This window comes from Euleptes europaea, chromosome 1 (genome assembly GCF_029931775.1).
Source record: "Euleptes europaea isolate rEulEur1 chromosome 1, rEulEur1.hap1, whole genome shotgun sequence".
Classification (NCBI taxonomy): domain Eukaryota; kingdom Metazoa; phylum Chordata; class Lepidosauria; order Squamata; family Sphaerodactylidae; genus Euleptes; species Euleptes europaea.
Window position 1 is genome coordinate 71,182,111 of NC_079312.1, and position 17,687 is coordinate 71,199,797.

Sequence of the window (17,687 nt, forward strand, 5' to 3'; positions counted from 1 at the left end):
CCGGATTTACACAGAAACCAACCAGTGATATAATGCATTCTGTCAAAGTAATGTCACTCTTGTGAAGTCGTGAATTGATACATTTAAGTCAGCTGATGCTTCATAATAAATAAATGCATTCATTTAATTATTAAGACATTTCTATGTTTTATTCCCTACGAAAATGGCATTTTAGAACTGAACTGTAGAACCTCCCAGTTCACATTGAGAAATTTAACAGCTGAATTGGATATAGTATGGTTTGGGGTTCAGGCTATTGCTGATTTGGGTGTCTAGGACCCAGAAGGCCCTCTTGTAAAAAATGGTGTACTCACAGCATTTGAAGTGCTGAAATACCAGACTTGTTTTCAGTTGGAAGAAAGAATATATTGTCCACAAATGGCGTTTTTAGTCAGTCCATCACTGACAGTGTCACAAAGCAGTGGTTTATGTCTCTCTAGTAGAGTTGACGTCTGCGTATCAATGTATTTTGTACAGCAGTGCTCTGAGGGAAAATCACAGCATTGTGAAGAAAGATTTCAGCATTGTAGTCAAAAGGATGTCACAGCTAAAACTGGAGAAAATGCTGAAATTCTAACATATTGGGCAGCTTGGCTGTAAACTTAACATAGGAATACTAAAACTGGTAGAAATGGACATGTGAGTAATATTTTATGCTAGATTCATCTGCAACTTAGTCTCTGTTTTAGAGCAACAAGAGCACTGTTTTGTGAAGGGTGAACCAGTAGTGCTCCTTGAACTGGCCTTGATTGAAATTTCCCCTTGCAGAGATTGTCTTCTTCCCTTTTTGCCTATCACTTTCTCACAGCTGGCGCAAACGTCGTCTCACAAGGGGTTTTCATCACGTTTTCCACTACAGCCCCAAGATCTCTTTCAATATCTCAGCCTCAGCCAGTTCGGACTCCATCAGCATTTTTTTTTAAATTAGGGGTTTTGTTCCAGTATCCATCACCTTACATTTACCCACCTTGAATTTCATTTGCAACACTGTTGCCCCCACTTACCCAATTTAGAGAGATCCGTCTTTAACTCTTCCCATTCACCTTACTTTTCACCATCCTGAATAAAATGGTATCAACTTCAAACTTGGCTACTACATTGCTTACCCCCAATCCCAAATCATTTATGAACAAATTGTATAGTACCAGCCTCAATAACTACCCTTGTGGGACCCCACTGCTCACTTCCCTCTATTGTGAGAACTGCCCATATATTTCTACTCTCTGCTTCCTACCAATTTACCAATTTTTAATCCATAAGGTGACCAATCCTCTTATCCCATGATTGTGAAGCTTACTTGGGAGACTTGGGTGAGGTACTTTGTCAAAAACCTTTTTGGAAGTCCAAGTATTTGACATCTACCAGATCATCCTTATCCACATGATAAGCTGCTCAAAGAACTCCAAAAGGTTGGTGAGGCATGACTTCCTCTTTGGCTCAAGGTGGTTGTTTTTCTTACAAACGCTGTATTTCCCCTTTTGGACAAGCAGACATATTCAAGCTTAAACACGGAAGACCCCAGTGCCTTCTCTATCTAGCTACTAACCTTCAGCCTCTTGTTCAATCTATAGCCAATACCATTAGTAGAACAGTTTTTGGGATTAACTTGGCTGCAACCATCCTCGTCACTATCTGGTTAGGATAGAGATACTATCAAGCATGAACTAACAGCAATGGACCAATGGTGCACTGATAAATGTAGAACGGTGGTATGTATAAAACTGAAAAAGGAAGTTCCTAAGAAACGTCTGCAACAATCCCTGTGTGGTACATGTCCTGCCTTTTTAGGTATACATCTAAAAAAACTATGTTGTATGAAGTGGTCTCTTAAAATGAACAGACTGTGAATCAGTACTGGAGATAGCCGAAGAGTATTATCGTTTTCTTTATATATCACCACCATCCTGTCATCTGTATATGGTGAGACAGACATATTTAGTCCAGATGGTGTAGATAGAAGTTGTTCCTTCGTAAGAGAAGCTTTAGTTCTTATGTACACCACAGATGTGATTCCCATCCTACCAAGATCAAAGAGGAATTTTACACATCCATATGCTCATCCAAGAGACATGAGAAAATAAATTTGGATTGAGCATGAGGATAACTAGCCAATGTGCAAGAAAAATAGCTTGTATTCAGCTTCTCAGAGTGATTTGAAATGCTACAAGAAAACCATTATAGATCCTATATTGGAGCATTCACTCTATCATTACTGCAAACCACATTACTCCCTTCCATGTTCCAAACTGCCTTCCAGCTTTTCATTTGTCCTGGGCAGTGCAATACTAAGGAGAGTCACATCCTTCTAAGTCCATGGGTTTAGTTGGGTGTGACTGACTAGAATTGCACTGTATCATCCAGACCCAGGTTTACCATATCTGTGAGAACTAGGCTAGAGAGTCTTATGGCACCTTAAAGCCTAACAAATCTGGTTTAGCTTTGTAGTTGTGTGTAAAGTGCCTTCAAGTCGCAGCTGACTTATGGAGAACCCATCAAGGAGCTTTCAAGGCAAGCAAGAAGCAGAGGTGGTTTGCCATTGCATTGAGTTTTCCTTGGTAGGCCCCCTTCCAAGTACTGATCCTGCTTACCTTCTGAGATCTGATGAGATCAAGCTATACCATGCTGCCTTCCCTCCAGCTTTGTAGTTACACATTTCTAAATTTGAAAACTCTAATATTTCTAAAGTCATGATTACATTTAACATAATATAAAATTAAATCCTATGAAGTTACTTTCAGTCTAAACCCATTGAAATTAATGAAATAATGAAATTAATGAAATAATTAGAAAGGAGTAAATTTGCATAGGATTACACAGATAGTCTAGCAAATCATACTGTATACAGTACAAAAGGGGCATAATAAAAGACACAATCCATCAAAGGCTAAGCATTTTAAAATCCCCATTGTCTTGCAAGGGAAACAGCATATGCTTAATTCTCCCACTGAAACCACTGGAAAAATCACCATGGAATCCTAACCACATTTACTCAGAAGTAACTCTCAATGAGGTCAATGGTGCTTACTTGCAGGTAAATGTGCATAGTCTTACAGCCTTAAAGTACTTGATAACAATAAAGTGCTGCAGTCACCAGTGCTGCCCAAAAGCTAAAAATGCAAAGCAGACACCCTGTCCACATACGGTACTGCCCTCAAAGGGATCCGCTGCCTCCAGCATCTCCAGCCTTTCTTCCCATTGTAGTTGAGGGGTCAGCATTGGCATGAGCAGCCCTCCATGCCTGCAAGGACAGCCCTGGACCCACAGTAGGCTTCCAACAACCTTAATTCCATGCTCCAGTCAGCCCCGGCACTCCCACACAGAGAAGTTATGCCACGTCCTCCTCTGACTCCCTTTATTTACCATCATGGCTGACGCTCACCTGATCCACACACACTCAGCTCCTCTCTACAACCACCTTTAGGTCTTGCCCCAGAAGGCAGTAGCATCCGGGGAACCAGGGGAGTGGTCCTTCTCCTCTCCTCCAGCACTGCCCTCACCGTCCTAATGGCAAGCCTTCTCCAGTTAGGGTGGCAGCTGAACCCAACACCCAGCTGCACCTGTGCGGTGTCCTTCAGGCCACATCCTTCCAACTGGTTTAACCCTCACAGGGTTCCTGTTGCCATGCCCATGGCTTAACTTCCAGCCCTGGGATCCTCCTCACCCTTCACACCCACTACAACCCCCCCAAGATCTATTTTTCTCTTTTCTTTAGAATAGGGGTCCCTGATGTGGTATCCATGGGCACCATGCTGCCCACCAAGCATTTTTAGGAAGTAGGTGGAGCCAGGTACGCTTTTGCCTGATGGTTGGAGATTTGATTGGTTGTGTGGATTTTTTAAAATGTTGCTTTGGCAGCAGCTGCCACCCAGCACAAGGGTCTTCACTGTATGAGTGAAGTTAAGCTGTGGCAACAATTCTGTGGCTGGCTCTGCCTCCTGCGGCAGCCATTTTGTGGCAGCCATTTTGTTCCTGTGCTTCCCATGCCATCAATTCCAAATGCGCCAGCAGGCTCAAAAGGGTTGGGGACCCTTGCTTTAGAAGATTCAGTCCTGACATCCTCTACCCCCACAGTCAGCTGGAACCAACATGGGAAGCCGATTTGTTGGCCATGAAAGCCTCTCTCTTTCCAGCTTTCTTCAGTTGAGCCAATAGGATTTCTCAGAGAGCAACCTACCTGGCTGTTGAATGGGATGTTTGGTTCTTTTCAAACCTTGCTGGATGTGATGGAGAACAAGTGGATGGGGGGGGTGTCACCACTTTATCAAGCCACAGAGGAAAGAAAGAGGGCATGCATGGAGCTTGACTGCAGTGGTTACTGCCGTACATAATTAAAAAAATATTGAACATGTATGAGTTCAGTATTTTCTCAGTTTATTTATTTATTAGACAGTTCAAAATGGTTACCTGGCAACCCTATATGGGTACTGTACATACACAAGGTCATCCCTGTTTTCACCTGAGAAATGTTGGACAGTTTGCATTCATTCATTGAGGCTCCATATCGTAAATATCGTCCCAGAAAAGCCAGATATTTTAGCACTGCAAAGAAGAGAGTTGGGGATAGCTACCGAAATCCATTTTATCTCTATCACTCTACCTCATACTTCTTTTTAATGTATTAGTTTTAAGCAGATTACTAAAATATAAAAAACCAGACCACATCTGAATGGCTGCAAAAATCAGTTACAAGCCATAAAATTTTGCAACTGAAAGAGTGATAGATCTACTATTATCTTCTAATAAAAGAGGCTATGATCATCTTTTGACTTTGCAGTTCTTAATCAATAAATATACAACCAAGAGTCGGGTTCCTTGTTGCCGCCTTCATGGATTTGAAGGCAGCTTTTGATACTGTAGCCCGCGCTTGATTGTGGCACAAGTTAAAGTCAACATCTATTGACAGGAGAACATTGGCTCTAACTGAAATTCTGTATTCTAATCCCTCTGCACAAGTCCGCTATGGGTTAAAGGGACAACTTTCCAATGTAATTTCCCCACAAAGGGGAGTACATCAGGGGTGTGTGCTGGCCCCTTTATTGTTCAACTTATATATTAAAGATATGATTTGTGCTGCTTCTACTCAGGACTGTTATTCTCCAGTCCAGTGTGGTGTAGTAGTTAAAAGCGGTGGTTTGGAGTGGTAGAGTCTGATCTGGAGAACCAGGTTTGATTCCCCACTCCTCCATTCTTCCACATGATTCCATTCCTCCACATGAGTGGCAGAGGCTAATCTGGTGAACTGGATTTGTTTCCCCACTCATACACATGAAGCCAGCTGGGTGACCTTGGGCTAGTCACAGTTCTCTCTGAACTCTCTCAGCCCCACCTACCTCACAGGGTATCTATTGTGGGGAGAGAAGGGAAGGTGATTGCAAGCCGGTTTGATTCTCCCTTAAGTGGTGGAGAAAGTCGGCATATAAAAATCAACTCTTCTTCTTCTATTGCTAGCATTAAAGTTCCTATTCTACTTTTTGCTGATGATGCAGTTCTCCTATCAAGAAGAACATCAGGACTGTCCTCTCTGACAAAGGCTTTTGCCTTTTACTGTCTAGAAGAATGCCTGATAGTTAACTATCAAAACCCCAAAGTTGTCCTTTTAGGCAAAAAATCTCACACATATCATAAATGGCAAATTTATGGTAATGATATCAAGGAGGTCCCCTATTTTAAACATCTAGGGGTTTGGTTTGACCAGAGATTAACTCGGTCAGTGCAAACAGATCATGTTAAAAGATTGGCTACAGTGGCAACAAATATTATTTGTCGTTTCTTTTATTCATCTGGGTCTCAGTATATCTTAGCCACCATTAAACACCAATAAACCAAGGTGGCTGCGCAAAGTTTGTATGGGGCTGGTATCTGGATTGACAAAATAGGGGAGTCCTTCGAGAAAAAGAGAGGCAGCAGTTCAGTGAAGACAAAGCAAGTGACCAAAAAACAAACAAACAAAAACCCACAACTAGAAACACCACAGCTAACATCTGAGAAACACACACACATATGCACACATAAATAGTTCCTTTGACTGTTTGTCAAACTCAGGAAGGAAGTGGGACTCAGACAGAGAGAGATCAGAAGTTGCTGACCCATCATATGACACTCTCTGTCAGAAACAAAAACCACAGCACACCCACGCAGGAAACAACAAAGAAGGCCTTGAAAGGAGCTGAGGACACCACAGCCGCACCCCGGAGGTGGCAAGTCTATCACAATTTTTGCCCAGAGGTTAATAAAAAGTACATATGAAACAGAATTCACAGCGGAAGATCAACATTCTCTTCTCTTCTTTACAATACATGCTGGTCTTTCCCATGTTGAAAGCGCAATAAATCTCTACCAATATATTTATTAAAGATTTTTATTGATATTTGTTTGTTTGTTAAAACATTTATACCCCATCTTTCCCCTTGGGTTAAGGAAGCTTACAATAACAGTTAAAATGCCCCAGCTAAAACCAAAGATAAAATAAGCCCCAAATCTAGGGTTGCCAGGTCCCTTTTCTCCTCCGGCGAGAGGCTTTTGCGTGTGAGTGTGCGTCACTTCCGGTTTAGAACCTGAAGTGCCGCCTCGCAAGGGGCCTTAGACCTCTTAGTTTGAGTGGTAAAGCGGCCTTTTACCACTCAAACTAAGAGGTATAAGGCCCCTCACAAGGCGGAACATCCGGTTCTAAACCGGAAGGGATGTGCACGGTATGCACGCGTGCGTGCACGTTTGCCTGCCGCCCCTCAGGTGGTCGGCGAGCAGAGGGGTCAATTGCGGGGGGTTTGCCCGCCACCACCGGGCACCTGGCAACCCTACCCAAATCCCTCCCCCTCCCCCTTTAAAAGATGCCTGCTATTCAAATCCCCTGGAAAACAGGCAGGCCTTGCAACACCCCTTGCTTGTAAACCTCCAAGGCGGGGGGGGGGGGGCTCAGCTCTTCAGGAAGCCCATTCCACAGAGCCAGAGTCATGATGGGAAAGGCCTGGGTTCTGGTTGATGCCTGATAGGCTACTCTAACTGGTGGGATAGCCAACAGACGGCTGCCTGACAACCATAGTTGGCACGCAGGGACATTTAAGATTTTTAAGACTTAAAAAGTCAATTTACATTTTTTAAGACTTAAAAAGTGAATTTCAGAAAAAGGAATTTCCCTCTCTGTAACAACACTAGTATTCAAAGCATTTCACACACATTGTCTTGTTGTAATCCTTACAACAGTCCTCTAAGGTAGGCCAGTATTATTATCTCTATATCATAGATGGGAGGGCTGATATAAGATTTGAACTGGAGGAGCTCTCCGGTTATTCTGCACTACATCAGCTCACTGTTTAAAAGCTGACTTCACCATCCCTTCTGCCTCCCTTTTTTTAACACAAAAAATGGGAAATTGTCCTTTTCTCCAATCAGAGCTAATAGCAGCTGGGGGCAGTTGTATTGGAAGAGGGAAGGTGTGACCACTTTCACTTAAAATTAAAGATACTGAGAGATGTCGGATAACTTTCACATAAAATTAAAGATACCGAGAGATGTCAGATAACCTTTTTTATTGTATTAATGTATTAGAAAATATGTATTCTTCCTCCTCAGAGACCTACTCAAGGAATCTCACAACTAAAATAATACAACACAACAGTTGTCTCTTACACAAAAAGATTATCTTACGTTTCCTCATTACTGATCTCGTTTTTAATATCTTGTCTAGTTTGGTGTGTTTTCCGTTGTGGGGGAGCCTTTGTTCTTGTGAAAAATAGGAAAGCTTTCTGTCATGGGTAGAGGGCCTCTCTGCCACTATCTCCCCACCAGTTTGCAAAGGCCTGTCTGCCAGTGAGTCGAAGCAAGTTTTTGCTTCTACCAGCTGTTTCAATCACAGAGCATGAAGTAGCTTGTGCTTATAGAGTTAGAAAGCCCTGCCAAAGGCACTGAGGTCATAAGATGATTGGCAGAAAGTGAAATCATTGTAGACAGAAATGTCAACTGGGACAATCCTGTTAGGCAGGAACACTGCTTGTTCTGCTTGTATGATGTCCTTGTCAGGCAGATATCTGCTGAGTCACTCTCTCTTCTCACTGCTCCACTTGATTTTTTTATATTTATTTACTAGAACACTTATATCCCACCTTTCCTCTTGGCTCAAGGCAGTTTACAATACCTTTTCAGGTAACCAGAAGCAGACAATGAAGTTCCAGAATAAAGTCAGAGCCAAGCGTTTTCTATTGTTACCAAATTCTGGAAATACTTGTAGTCAGATTAATTTTATTGGGTTGGATCCAGACTAAATTTTCCACTAATGGAAAGGGGTGCGGTGGTTTCTACCAATTCCTTCCTCCTGCTGCAGACCCCACAATTTGCCTCTCATACTGTTTCCAAAGGTCCCATGTGTCCTGGGAGCAGCATTTCAGGGAGATCAGTGGGCTGCATTGGGAAGGGGAGGCAGGAATGTTATGCTCCAAAGAAAGCATTTTAGGTGAGTGGAAATTTTAGTCTGGATTCAACCCATTAACAGCAGGGAAGAAAGGTTTGATTTTGGCTTGGGGCATATATATATCCTGCTATTCACCTGACCTTCCGGGCTAATTGTCATGAGTGCAACTATATGTCAAAGGTGAAGCTATATGTGGAAACGAAAACACACTGGATAATATTTAATTTCTGACAGGATGGGAGTGTTTACTTCAGTTTAACAAATATTAGTCCAACAGGTGCCTTTTATTTATTGTGCCTGTGGCTACATTTATTCACCTTGTTTATAACTCCTGGAACAAAAGGTTCAGAACAATAGTGGTTTGAAGGGTGTGCAATTAAAAAGGGTGACAGGGCAGAACATCCTTCTAAGTTTGGGTGATAGATCTGAGAAGTTGACTACTATATCCTGAGTCACCATAGATTCTCACCCCCCAAAATATTTTAATGAAGTAGTTTTATACTGGGAAAACCCAACTGGTCAGCTGAGACTTAAAGAACATAACAGGAATTTTGGGTCTTAACTGGAGAACAGAAGCTCCTTTAGTCTCTGACATGGTACAGTCCTCTCAAGAGATGGAGACTTCATGTGGGGCTTGCACAATAAAAAGTCTCCTCACACCATAACTGTGTCCCACATCAAAGGTTCATGTGCTAGAAAGAGGATGTTTAGCCTAGTCAGCAAGAGTGATATATGTGGCAAAATGGAAAGCAGAGAAATACCTGGATTTAGATTAATGGATTAATAAATTATCAGAGTATACAACTATGGCAAAATTGACATCTTTTATACATAATAAGTCAATTTCAAAATTTTGAGAAAAAAATTGAATTAAAAAAATTATATAGCTAAAAATTTGGAATAGAACTGAATCAAGTTGAGATAGAAGGAGAAAGATTCAGGTTAAATATGTTTAATAAGTAATAAATGTGTTAATAGAAATGAAAGAATATGTGGAGAACAAAAAGTAATGTAATTCAAAGAAGTTGGCAATTGAATTGTAATTTTGAATGGAAAGCTTCATGTGTTATATTGTGTATATGATTTAACATGCTTTATTTATTTATTTATTTATTTATTTATTTATTTATTTATTTATTTATTATTTCCATTTGTTACCCCTCTCTCCCCGGCCAAAGCCAGGCTCAGAGCGGTTTACAGAATACAAAAGTCATATTAATCAATAAAAGTATTAAAAAAATTTAAAATAGACCTATAAAATCGTATAATCATTATACTAAATTACCTAGGTGCCTCTAAACATACGAGTCATAATACAACAAATTTCAGCTAGGCAAGCAGATGGAAGGCACCAGATGGAATAAAAGGTGTTACCGCAATGGGGAGGTTAGGGAGGCCAGTCTTTATATATAGGAAGCCGTAGCTGGCCTCAACCGTAAGCCTGGTGGAATAGCTCTGTTTTACAGGCCCTGCGGAACTCTTTGAGGTCCGCAGGGCCCTGGTCTCACTAGAGAGGCTATTCCACCAGGCAGGAGCCAGGGCAGAGAAAGCTTGTGTTTGCTTGTGGTATCTTGTTAAAATAAATTTAAGGAAAACTACTAGGCTAAAAGTCTTCTTTTAAAATTATTATTTTTTGGATAATCTTTGAGATGCATGCTTTCTGTGTGGGACATGACATCCCTTCATTTGAAATATGAGGTTGTACAAGTGCACTAGAGGACTATATGAGATATACTGAATGCTGCAACCTGGACTCTGACTGGAGTGGGCATAGAGACCATATCACTCCAGTCTTGTCCCATGTACACTGGTTCCCAATTGGTTTGTGAGCCCAATTCAAGGTGGTGGTCTTGACCTTTAAAGGCTATACAGTTTGGGATCAACATACTTTAAGGACCATATACTTTCATAAGAACCTACCTGGCCACTGTGGTCACATTCAGGGGCCCTTCTTGGGGCTAAATGGGTGGAAACCTGAGAAAGGGCCTTCTTGGTTGTGGCTAGGGTTGCCAACCTCCAGGTACTAGCTGGAGATCTCCTGCTATTACAACTGATCTCCAGCCGATAGAGACAAGTTCACCTGGAGAAAATGTCTGCTTTGGCAATTGGACTCGATGGCATTGAAGTCCTTCCCCTCCCCAAACCCCACCTCCTCAGGCTCCACCCCCCAAACCTCCCACCGGTGGCAAAGAGGGTCCTGGCAACCCTAGTTGTGGCACCAAAATTATGGAATTTCCTCCCCAGTGTCGTGTGTTAGCCTGGTGACACTGCTGCTTTCCTGGCCAGGGCCGGGCAGTGACTTCTACCTGGCAGGGAAAGCAGCCGAATTTGTTTGTCCCTGTTTTATGTCCCCATGCGTTCAATTTTTTGAATGCGGGAACATAAAACGTGAGATACACCAGGGACAAATAAATTCTATTATGGCCATGCGTTAATGGCCAAAGTCAACTTCAGGAGATTATCCTGGAGGGCAGGGAGCAATGAAGGAAATGAGAGTGCTGAAAGCATAAATCTTTCACTAACTCGCTGCTCATGCAAGGCCTGATGGTTGTCCTTTGAATTGTGGCTGGCCGAGATCAGCAGAGTCCAATCACTACCTTAAGGGTACATTTTCCTGTAACTTTGATGCAGAAGCAAAGCTACTTGCAGGTATACATGGAGGCTATGACATATTTCAGTCTCCAGCTACATTGTGAACAAAGAAGTCATTACAGGAGTAGGTGATTTTTTTTCTCCTTTGCAGAAGGATGCTATAAAATCAGAGCCTCAGAGACTGAGATGGTCTCCAGCTTCCCATGTTTACTCATCACACATGGTGTCCAGATGGTTTTCACCATCACTAGCGCAAAGAAGATACTGTGGCTTAGGCAGTTTATGGCACATTTCAGTATCATCATATGCTACCCAGGCAGCTTGGACCTAATCCAGTTTCTATTTATTTCAGTGGGCTGTTGATGTGGCCCTTTCATCATAAAGCAAGATCCAGTCTTAGATATATTCAGTCTAAATGATGTGTTCATTGCCGCCATATGATCCATTATATGTCTGGAACAAAGCTGAGAGTTGTTTCTGCTCTTTGGGTTCCCAGGCTGGAGGCCGCCTGAAGCATTTTGACCTTTTATGCTTAGCAAAATTTTATTGAGCACCCCATAGTTAGTCTAGTTTTATTAGTCAAATTATTCAAAGAACTTGCCTCTGCCAGCTTTTTTCAGTACTTCAGTAGAAAGGAAGCACAGCTATCAAAGTCTGTTATGGCGGTAATTATCACATGAGGCTCATACAGAGAAAGGGTTTGCTTGATTTTAGATTCCTTGGGTTGGAACTATGATCAGCTCATGAAACTGAACTTTCTTGTGTCCCCCTTGCATTATAGTTACCTGCACCATCCCCTCAAACAGTGGTCCCAGGGTTCAGAGGAGTCCCAGAAATAGCACTGGGAGATCTATAAGGGTCTGCAGTGAGAGAGGGATTTGGCACAAATCTCCTCCTTGTCTCCTCCTTCTCCTCCTCCTTATATTGGAGGAAATAGATAGTAGGTAAGGTTGCCAACCTTCAGGTAGTAGCTGGAGATCTACTGCTATTACAACTGATTACCAGCCAATAGAGATCAGTTCACCTGGAGAAAAATGGCCACTTTGGCAATTGGACTCTAGGGGCCTTGATGTCCCTGCCTCCCCAAACCCTGCCCTCCTCAGGCTCCACCCCAAAAACCTCCCACCGGTGGTGAAGAGGGACCTGGCAACCCTAATTATAGTATTTCGTGTAGGAGATTCCATGTCAGCTTAGATATCATACCTGCATATTTACCACTTTGTGTTGATCAGACTGCTTCTGTGTTTTTCTGGCCAGATACACAGCCACCACAGCGCACCAACCGTTGCCAAACATAGGGAGGCTGTGCACATCTCTAATTATGGCATCTAGCTGTGCTTCTCCATATGTGCAGAACTGCAGATTACTTTCATGCAAATTCATCAAGGTGTGGTAAGGAATAAATCCCTGGGTCAGCAGCTATCTGGCACCCGATCTGATTATGAAATGACTTGGGGGGGGGTATTTCTGATGGGGACAAATTAGGTCACTGTCAAATCAGGTGACAGACAAGAACCAAGAGTAGACTTTAGGCTGCTTTTTCAAAGATAATATTTAATTTAAACAATCATAGGGTAACTATGGCAAATCCTGTTCACAAATAGACATTCAGTAGGTAGTGGAGATTATCTTGTGAATAATTATCTTGCTGGCTACATTTCCTGTTCTCCTAAGGTTGCCAACCTCCGGATGGAGCATGGAGATCTTGATTTACAACCGATATCCAGGCTACAGATATCAGTTACCCTGGAGAAAATTGCTGCTTTGCAAGGGAGCACCCAGATGTAACTGAATGGTTAAATAAATTAACAGAGAACGCAAATATGGCCAAACTGATGTCATTAGTACATAATAGATCGATCTCTGAGTTCTATGAAAAATGGAATGTATTCCTTAACTATACAGCTAACAACCAAGGATAGAAATAGAACTTAAGAATTTAAGCAATAAAGGTATTATCAGATATGAAAATATAAGCAGAATATAGAAAAGTGTTAAAGAAGGTAAAAATTGAATTGTAATTAAATAATATTGAATTGTAATTATAATAATGTTCCTTCTGGTTTTTTCAAGGACATGCTAGAGTGTCCCCATTGCTTCCAGGTTTACCTCGGAAGGGACATTATTATGCCACCCTTTTGCTGGCCTGTTTCCCCCACTGGCCAGCTGAGGGGTGGCGGGCAGGCCTGTTAATTGGGGACAATAGCCTGCCATTAACAGGCACCTGGCAACCCTAATTATCAGGAATGAGGTGATGCAATGCATGCATATTACACAGTCACTTCATTGGCTGCCCCATAGTAACTTACTGGGCTCAATTCGAGGTAGTAGCCAGGACCGCCTCTCCTCTTATGCCCTGCCACAACTTTGCTCATCTCAACAAGGCCTTCTGCAGGTGCCACCAAATGGGCAAAATCAACAAATGCCTGTCCATACAAATACATTCTCTACAGTGGCACCCACCCTGTAGAATGGAGCCTGCCTAGGGAGGTCAGGAAGGCTACCACTTTTGGCTTTCCACCAACTATGTAAAAGAGAACTGCTCATGCCATTTTTATGAAGAAAACAAGACTGCATTATAATTGAATGATTCAGGAAGACATTCCAATAGAGGGAACATGATTTTGGACTATACTACTTATTATGTATTATCTGTTGCTGATGTTTTTATCTTGCTTTTACTGCATTATATTTTTACTTATGTGATAACATTTCTTGCATTGCTTAATATGTCATGTTTCATACTTAAGCGTCGTTTAAGATTTCTGCAGTCATAATGCATTGTTTATTAGACGTCTCTTCATTAGGGTTACCAACTTTCAGTGGTGACTGGAGATCTACTATTACAACTGATCTCCAGGCAACGGAGATCAGTTCACCTGGAGAAAATGGCCGCTTTGAAAGGTGGACTCTATGGCATTATACCCCATTGAAGTCCTTCCCCTTTTCAAACCCTGCCCTACCCAGGCTCCACCCCCAAAATCTCCAGGTATTTTCCAACCCGGAGATGGCAACCTTACTCCTCATCCTTTTGATAGCTCAGCTATTATGTAATCGGTCTCAAATCTCAGGAAAAATGGCAGGGTATAAACAAACAAACAAACATTTATTGAAGTTATGAAAGTGTTTAATTAGCTGCTTCTCCATAAATTATGTTATGTATGCCCACTATTACCTACTGGACTTCCTGGACTGTAAACCTGAGGATATAATTGGGGCTTAACAGGCCAAATTCTGGCTGTTTCAATCTAATATTCCAAATTCCAGTCAAACACATTAAGCTTTGTATGAGAGAGGAATAAAAGAGGAAGAAAAACTGGCAAAACTAAAAAGAAGTTGCTAGAACCCCCTTCCGCAATTAGATAAAATAGCCATACAAATAATTTGTGTCTAGCTCCACTTTTACTAACCCTATGAAAGTAAATTCAATTGAAATTAATGACACTTATTTCCAATGACATAACATAGGAACACCATCTAGACGGGCACATAAAATATGGGGGGAGGGGATAACCTACACAAATCTCCAAAATAATTTTAAAAAAGTTGAGGAAGAAATGGTCTCCCCTATAGATGACCAGGGTATGCAAGGAGCGGGGCCAGAACATTCATGCCCATTCTGCCTCCTTGCACATTCAGTGAATGTTCAGGGCTGTTGTCTGTACAGAGTTACTGAGGACCCACAAGACACCAAAAATAAATAAATATCTTAGCAAAACCTGTTTGCTATTACCATTAAATAACTTGTCAATCCTTTTAATGCTAAGAGATATCCTCCAGATTACTAAATACTCATAAAAAAAAAATTTTTATGAGGCTAAAAACACCATTGGAATCCATACATTGATTAACATAAATTATATAAACTAAAGCCACTGCAAAATTCCAATGCATCGGAGAATTTTACATGTTGTAATTGTTTTGTGTCATTTTATATAGATTCTGGATTGCCAAAAGCATCTTATTTTATATCTTGGTCCAAATATCATATCCACATGGAAGTTAATGGAGGTCATTCATTTCAGAGCATCTTCATTTCCAAGCTCTCTTTATTTTTACAGAATCACTTAAACTGAACTTTATGTACTCAACAAGGTGCCAAAAGGCCATAGATTGGTTGTGTTTCTGGCATAAATGTGATTCTTGGCTGAAGTGTTTTTTTTACAGACTGGTGTAATGAACCGAGACAGTTTCTCACTTGCAGCAGCTCCATTAACGTAATCTGTTGACTTACATGTGTGATAAGCCAGGTGGAAACATGTCTACTCAACTACGGACTCACGGCCTACCCTCATTTCCATGCAAACCATAACATACCATGATATGAGTTTGAAAGTGATAAAACTGCATCTCTTAGAGTAAACACATGAACAGTGTTTGGTCTATAGGGACAGTGCTCTGCATTCCTGCCTGCTAGTAATCCTGGCATGGTGCCTTCTACCTTTCCCCCTGAAGCCACATTCTTTTTTCCATTGTTGTCAATTAGATCATCTTTGCAGGGCTGAGCTTCCTGTTACTTCTAGTCTCTGGTCTGTCACCACAGCACATATATGCACATCACATTTAATGAATATTTACACCTCTGTATTAAACTTTTATGAGTTTTGGGATGTGTTGTTATGATCATCACCTTCGTTGGTGGTCACAGCAATGGAGACAGCAGGAGATGCCATCGGCTTCCACATGAAAGCAGGAGCAAGCACTCCCGCTTCAGCAGTAGCAGTTCTCAGCATGATAGCAGACGGAATGGGTATCCACTTACCCCATCCCCGTACCACTCACTATTGCTGCTGCCCCCATCTCTGCACCACCCCCTATTTCTCTGTCAGATCTCTGCAGAAGTACAGACATGATGGAGAACATGCCAGGCATCCCTCCCCACAGCCCAGCAACCCCCTTATCCTGCTGAATTGTGGGAAAGAAAAAAGCCCTGTAAGACTAAAAGTTGGGGAGGAAATATAGAGTTTAGCTCTGCAATTTTGAAGGCAAGCTGAGCTCCACACCCTTCCCATATTGGCTGTGGGTGGAGCATCTATGTGGATACTCCATGCTAGAGTTGGATGGGGGATGGGGCTTGGGGAAAAAGGCATCAGTGTGTCAAGTGACACTCTAGGAATTCCATCAATCTCTATGGTTTTACCATAAAGGTTGGTGGGATTCCTAGAGTGTAGCTTGATGTGTTAACATGACTTATAGATTTTCCTCCCCCCCCCCATCCCCCCCTGCCACTCCATTGAGCATGGGCAGGGGATGGAAAGTACAGCTGAGCTAGGACAACTGGCAATTCTACCCCACACCCAGATACCCAACCATTCCTTCTTTAAGCAGGATCAAAGGAGGTTTTCCTTTAATGTAGGTCAAGGGTGAAACCTCATGAGGCCTATGAGTCATGCTCAAAATAAGCAAAACCTAATGTAGAAGCTCCCATTTACTGGGGGGGGGGGTCCTGCTCTCCATGCAGCAGGAAACCACTGTGTGTAAACAGCCATTGCTAATCATCCAGGGTGGCCCTTTACTGCTCAGGAATGATATAACATTGTTAGGGTTCTCATGTGACAATCTTTTGCTTGCATGCATGTTTGTGTGGTAAGGGATGTTCAATAAATGTTACTGTAATGCCCAGATTTAAGGGCTGGTATAGAACACTATGCATTCATACGCACACACATGAAAGCTTTGGGGATGTTGGCATCCAGGAGCCATGAGCCAACAAATCATACTCTGTGCCTGGTGCTGTCTCACACCAGTAGAGAGCTCTGAATTACCTCAAACCTCAGGAATGTGTTTTCTACTTCCTAGATCACAAGACCTGTGTGTGTGTAAAGTGCCATCAAGTCGCAGCCGACTTATGGTGACCCCTTTTGGGGGTTTAATGGCAAGAGACTAACAGAGGTGGTTTGCCAGTGCCTTCCTCTGCACAGCAACCCTGGTATTCCTTGGTGGTCTTCCATCCAATTACTAACCAGGGCTGACCCTGCTTAGCTTCTGAGATCTGACGAGATCAGGCTAGCCTGGGCCATCCAGGTCAGGGCATCACAAGACCTAGCACTTGCTTAAAGACGCCTACGGGCAATATCTATAGGCTATGCTAATTAATGTGGAGTAGACACCTAACGTGTATTGGTGCTTTTGTATATCAATCTGCTTGTCAGCGGCTATGGGCCTGCCCCATCCGAATGCATAAATGATACTGAGTTCCTTTGTTCTCTGGTGAGTAATCCTTCATCTTATCTGTGGTTATTTCACCCCAGGTCTGTGTTTAGCTAAATAAAGAACTGTTGGGTTTAACTTTAACCTCCTCCTTGTTGTCTATTATTGGACTCTATAAGACAACCAGGCACTTCATATGGCGCCCAACATGGGGCGAAGCTGTAAGGCCTCCTTCCTATTTTTTTAACACCCCAACATAATTGGGAGGGGATTCGCTTTTAGAATCCTCTGGCCTTCGGTAGGTGGACATGGAGAAAATTTCCCCAGGGGAGACCTGACATCCCTAGTGCGCACCCAGCCCTTTTGGCTAGAGGGACCCCAGCTTGCTTCCCTGGGGGGCGAAGGACTCCAGAAAAAGCCCACCCGAACGCTTGCTGAAGGAGGTTAAGCTGCATGAAGAGGAGTGAATGGCTGGGATCACAATCCGTTGTAAGTATGATGAAGGAAAAACAAAACAGAACGTGTGTGTGTGTGAATGAAG